The 6650-nt window shown below is 42.2% G+C and overlaps 1 pseudogene; it reads right to left on the minus strand.

The window, feature by feature from the left end:
- Nucleotides 1-1235: 1235 nt before the first annotated feature.
- Nucleotides 1236-2130, minus strand: LOC116980137 (annotated as a pseudogene).
- Between the last annotated feature and the right edge of the window lie 4520 nt (nt 2131-6650).

A 6650-nucleotide genomic window follows, 5' to 3' on the forward strand; every position in this document is an offset into this window, starting at 1 on the left:
GTGAAGTCCTTGGGGACACTTCAGTGAGGATACATTCAACAGCTTGTATTGCTTTCTCATTTATTCCAAGATTTGATTCTCAGTTATCCAATTTCATACATCAAAGTGTACCTTCCCTTTAGACTTGGGTTAATAACCAGCATTTTATTCCGTATTTTTGTAGAATCTAAGTTACTTATGGATACCATTTTATTTTTTAAAGATCCAGATAGTTTAGAATAAACACAAGCATTGAATGTATTAATTTACCTATAAAGAACCAATGGTGATAAAATGGTACTGCAAGTTTGCATAGATTTCGCGTTTGTGACTCATTTCCACAGGCTGCACTAAACAGAGTCTAGTGATCCAGAGCACGAACTAAGTATTGAAAAATTATTAGATGACAGCAAAATGTTCAAGGCTTGAAAATAAATTAACATTTCAAATTTAAAAAATATTATTTGCACTACAACTAAAACCAATTGTACAACCAGAACAAGTGCAATTTCTTAACTCAAATGCTCTTTTTAATGTTGTTTCATTATATGGTAAGCCCAATAGTGAAACACTGACCCTTAGTTAAGCATTCAAAAAGAAATCCCAAAGAATCTATACAGGACATGCTGCTGCACATTCTTCCATCTTCAGATAAAATGCCTTTTAACTTTCTTTGTTCATTTATGGTTAGCAATATGTTTTCAGCATAGTTTAATCTGCTCTTCCCAAACTTTAGTCAGACAATGCAATATTTTCATGTTAAACAATCTCATCAAACATTCCAGTATTTTATTAGCAGCTTTTTGTGAACTACCCTAGCTCTCTGCTCTAACCACAGTCATAAATGCACCTTCAGTATTCAAATTGTACTACTCTTCATCTTAAACCAAGAAAAAAATCCTATTTCAAGTAAACTTCAAGTACTATCTTAATTTACACAAGGGTTATAGCTGGGTTCCTCCAAATCATTTTACCCCCTTTGTAAAACAAGCTTATCAAATCTACTTGGCGACATTGTTTCACAAATCCTAAAACAATGAAATATACACATATTAGGCTTCAATTTTCTGCTAAGGTTTTCCTGCAACAACGTACATTCAACCTGGCACAGCGCAGACTAAATTTAAGACATGAATGACAATGTACTGTGCAATGAAGCTACACATTAAATCACATGTAGTATTTGCAAGATGCCGACATTGCACTTAGATTTTGCAAGGATGTAGCTGTACAGGCCAGTTATTTTTGTTTTTTTGTTGTTTTATTCTTCCAAAAATATTCCTGTGAAAAGTCTAAGTTGCAGAGTTCACACTGCCTTGGAATGATGGGGTTGTTGGATGATATCTGTTGCGCTTTGATTATGTTGTTGCTTTTAGCTTTAACAGATGTAGGCAAGAACCCAATTTCAGCATTATTAGGCACCCCTCCAGGGACAAACTTATCTGATTTTACCTCCCCACCTCCACGTACAGCGACCACTTGGCTGTTCTGGAAGAATCCACCGCCCCCACGAATTGCACTTGGATTGGGGGTTGACCAGGATGAATGGGCTTAGCAATCTGTGCGGAGTGCACTCTACTTGCCATGTTCTTTGCTCGCACAGCTTCCTTGCTGCGATCCACTTCCTGCTGGTAGCGTTTACGATCTCGAGCTGCATTCTCTTTCGCTTCCTTCAATGCGGACTCCAAAGCCTTGACCCTTTCAGCTGTAGCTTGAAGACGTTTCTCCAGTTTTGGAAGCTCACACCGAAGGTCTGCATTGCCTCGTACCAACTGCTTGTGAACCTTGGTGAGCTGTTCAAGGTTGTTTTCAAGAAAGGAGATCTTTTGCTTCTGTGCAGCGCTCCCACCAGTATCGTCAAAATCCATTTCAGCACTCTTTTTGACTCTCGTGGCCAAGTCTTGAACAAAAAGCTTCCTAAGATTATGGAGTGTCTGGAACTCTTTTGCCACAGTCTCATCAAGTGCTTTGAGATCCTGACTCTCGCCGATCCTGCATAATGGTTAATCCATGTAATTTACGACTTTTCTCCTGATCCACACTTTTTAGCTTTTCATGCTCTACTTGTAGCCGTATGTTTTGAATATTTTGTCCACTATTTGTATCATTCCTCCTGTTGAGACATGGGTTACCCCATGGCTCATTAAACATGTATATTTAAATAGTGATCTTGGTAATATTAGTTTTCCCTCATCATTCCTCCATAGTCCGTCTTCCATAGAAACATAGAAACATAGAAATTAGGTGCAGGAGTAGGCCATTCGGCCCTTCGAGCCTGCACCGCCATTCAATATGATCATGGCTGATCATCCAACTCAGTATCCCGTACCTGCCTTCTCTCCATACCCTCTGATCCCCTTAGCCACAAGGGCCACATCTAACTCCCTCTTAAATATAGCCAATGAACTGGCCTCGACTACCCTCTGTGGCAGGGAGTTCCAGAGATTCACCACTCTCTGTGTGAAAAAAGTTCTTCTCATCTCGGTTTTAAAGGATTTCCCCCTTATCCTTAAGCTGTGACCCCTTGTCCTGGACTTCCCCAACATCGGGAGCAATCTTCCTGCATCTAGCCTGTCCAACCCCTTAAGAATTTTGTAAGTTTCTATAAGATCCCCTCTCAATCTCCTAAATTTTAGAGAGTATAAACCAAGTCTATCCAGTCTTTCTTCATAAGACAGTCCTGACATCCCAGGAATCAGTCTGGTGAACCTTCTCTGCACTCCCTCTATGGCAATAATGTCCTTCCTCAGATTTGGAGACCAAAACTGTACGCAATACTCCAGGTGTGGTCTCACCAAGACCCTGTACAACTGCAGTAGAACCTCCCTGCTCCTATACTCAAATCCTTTTGCTATGAAAGCTAACATACCATTCGCTTTCTTCACTGCCTGCTGCACCTGCATGCCCACTTTCAATGACTGGTGTACCATGACACCCAGGTCTCGCTGCATCTCCCCTTTTCCTAGTCGGCCACCATTCAGATAATAGTCTGCTTTCCTGTTTTTGCCACCAAAATATTCAAAACATATACCAAAATGGAGAACCTCACATTTATCCACATTATACTGCATCTGCCAAACATTTGCCCACTCACCCAGCCTATCCAAGTCACCTTGCAGTCTCCTAGCATCCTCCTCACAGCTAACACTGCCCCCCAGCTTAGTGTCATCCGCAAACTTGGAGATATTGCCTTCAATTCCCTCATCCAGATCATTAATATATATTGTAAATAGCTGGGGTCCCAGCACTGAGCCTTTGCTTCCTGTTTGCCAGCCAGTTCTCTATCCACATCAATACTGAACCCCCAATGCCGTGTGCTTTAAGTTTGTAAACTAATCTCTTATGTGGGACCTTGTCGAAAGCCTTCTGGAAGTCCAGATACACCACATCCACTGGTTCTCCCCTATCCACGCTACTAGTTACATCCTCGAAAAATTCTATAAGATTCGTCAGACATGATTTACCTTTTGTAAATCCATGCTGACTTTGTCCAATGATTTCACCACTTTCCAAATGTGCTGCTATCCCATCTTTAATAACTGACTCTAGCAGTTTCCCCACTACCGATGTTAGACTAACTGGTCTGTAATTCCCCGTTTTCTCTCTCCCTCCCTTCTTAAAAAGTGGGGTTACGTTTGCTACCCGCCAATCCTCAGGAACTACTCCAGAATCTAAAGAGTTTTGAAAGATTATTACTAATGCATCCACTATTTCTGGAGCTACTTCCTTAAGTACTCTGGGATGCAGCCTATCTGGCCCTGGGGATTTATCGGCCTTTAATCCATTCAATTTACCCAACACCACTTCCCGGCTAACCTGGATTTCACTCAATTCCTCCAACTTCTTTGACAATAGTCCCCTGCTATTTCCGGCAGATTATTTATGTCTTCCTTAGTGAAGACGGAACCAAAGTAGTTATTCAACTACTCTCTATTCCCCTCTATTACTTCGGCCAGATAAACTTGTTTGGTTGTGGTTTTTCTGCTTTTTGCATTTTCTTCCACATGTACTGCCCAGTCCTTAAATTGCCTTAACCCTCTGGTTCTGTAACCCACCATGTGCTTCTTAATGTACAAGCTTATTTCTGGCCGCCTGCCGTTTAATAATTCTATTTTTAGTTGTTGGGCGAATGGTCCGTCATCCACCCACTGGACGGGCGCCACTATCCAGCTATTTGCCTTGAATACTTGTCTTAATCTGGCGAAATAGTGGCGCACATCCTCGTCCTTTGTCTGCACACATTCTCTTATTTTATTATAGTCGACCATTTTTCGTTAATGGCTGTTCCATAGCTATTCTCCTTTGTTGGTAAACATTATCATTAGGTTCCCATTCGAAATGCAATCCTGCCGCGTTATGGGGGTTCCAATCCCCTTCTATCAAACACCAATCAAAACCGAACATACTTCGCAAGGCTTGTTCATATTCAATACTATTTAACCGATAACTCACGACCAGGTTTCCAAAATCCCGTTGCCACCTTGTGAAACTCTCTTTGGGGTGTGTTATCCCTTCTACTGCCCTCTTAACATCCTTGAGTGTCCATGCCCGATATACATATACCGGCTGGGCTGCTCCTCCTGGATTAGGCATGGCTATCATTGGCAGGATATTTCCCCCCCCTTCGCCCACTCGGTTAAAGGTCGGGCGAGGCGGGCTCATTAGGGTCCCCATTCCCTCTGTTAGTTGTTCCATAAATGGCCGCAATGGTTTAAAATAACTTCCTGACCTGGTGATGCTCGGATTTTGTAAACCTGATATGGGTCCGCGAACTCGGGCCTTCGCGGTCCCAGCTTTGCTCCTTTCTTCCGGTGGCAAGGCCACTCCACCTTCCTGAAAATAGGGAGGGGGGTGGGCACTCGCCGTCCCGGTTTTCGCCGGCAAAGGCGCGACGCATTTTGAGGCGGCGATCAATAGAAGACCTCGTTGTCTCCTTTGTGTAGGTAGGCCGTCGTCTGTTCTTTTTTTTCTTTTACTCCTCCTGCCCGTTCTTCCGTACTTTGGCTACACTGAGCCAAATTCGTGCCTGTTGGTAGCCTAATTTATCTTTGTTTATACGTTTCTTAACAGCATCATTCAATATTGCGGACATTAGTTTAGAACAATCATCTACCAATAATTTACCACTAAACTCATAGTCCCTTTTCCACCTGCGTTTGCAATTTTTTTTTGCTATCTATAAACATGCATTTTTCATCGCCTTCGTAACTTTTTTGAGTTTGTCAAACCCATACTCCCCTCTCGTTTACACTGTCAGTACTTACAATTTCCTTTTTCCTCCTTCAAGTCACACTTGACAAGGGTTTATGAAGTCCCAGACTTCCGTGGCTGCACCACACGAGTAGTCGCACTACTCGAGGACAATAATTCACAACAATTGTCTCTTACCCTTACTTCGTTTTTTGTTTTTTTTCCTGTACAGTTTCGCGAGAGTACAAAGTGGTTCGTCAAAATCAAACAGTTTACCTTTTCAGTTTGTCGAGCCCATTCTGATTCCCTCCTCGAGACATACGACGATACTTTTTCCCTGTCAAGTCCAACTTGACTCTGAAGTCCCAGACTTCTTTGGTGACCCGGTCGCCGGAGTAGTCCAACTACTCTCTTCAATTGCCCCAGACAATTCTGTACGTTGTCTCTGGTCTCCGAGGAAGGTAACAAAATACAACTCAGCAAAGTCAAAATTACTTAACCCGGGGGCCCGTTCCTACGGAACATTCAGTTTTATCTCGGTCGTGTCGATTGGACCCCGTCACTCTGTTTCCACCTTCCGTAAATCCTTAAAGTGAGCACTCTTGGTTTATTGGAAGAAGGCAACAGAGGTATTGGAGCCCCACGTTGGGCGCCAATTATGTTAGAAATATTTTCCCAACAAACGACAGTCACTGAAATTTAGATCCAACTGAATGTTTAATACATGAGAGAGGATCGCACAGAGTACAGGCGTCTGAGGGAGTCTCTCTCCCGAAGCAGTGCCCGAACTCATTCTTTTATACAATGGAGTAAACAAGGATGTATCGCCCACAACTTAATCTCATCACGCAGGATACAACTTAATCTCATCATGCAGGGTACAACTTAATCTCATCATGCAGGGTACAAAGTACAAACCCACAGTCAGCACATTATGTCGTCCCAAGATAGACTTGCCCATACATGATTCTTAAAGGTACAGTCCCCCGATAACTTATGGAATGAATTTTTATATCACTCCCTACACCCTAAAGGTGTGTTGGTAGGTTAATGGGCTATTGTAGATCTAGGCAACATTGGTTTAAGGTGAGAGGGGAAATATTTAAAAGGAATTATCTCCTAATATAGGTGTTGTTGTACATGTGTGGGAACCAATAAGTTGCAGAGCACAGAGAATAGAGGAAAGAAAGAATGGAACAAACAAAAATAGTCCCCTGAGAGGTGCTGTGAACCTACTGGACTGATTGGCCTCCTTCTGTGTCATCATTAGTTTTAAACAAAAAATTTAAAGACGTGAGCCACATGTGCATTCAAATTTCATTTAATTAGGTATCTAAGGTGTCCTTTTAAGGAACGTCCCAGCCTATATGTAACCAAGGAAATACCACACAACATATTCTGCCACACACTTCCTCAGCTATCAGCAATAAACATTGTTTATTATGCAGCAGTCTCATTCTACATAATTGGAAATGAAATAT

Source organism: Amblyraja radiata, chromosome 13, assembly GCF_010909765.2.
Source record: "Amblyraja radiata isolate CabotCenter1 chromosome 13, sAmbRad1.1.pri, whole genome shotgun sequence".
Taxonomy (NCBI): Eukaryota; Metazoa; Chordata; class Chondrichthyes; order Rajiformes; family Rajidae; genus Amblyraja; species Amblyraja radiata.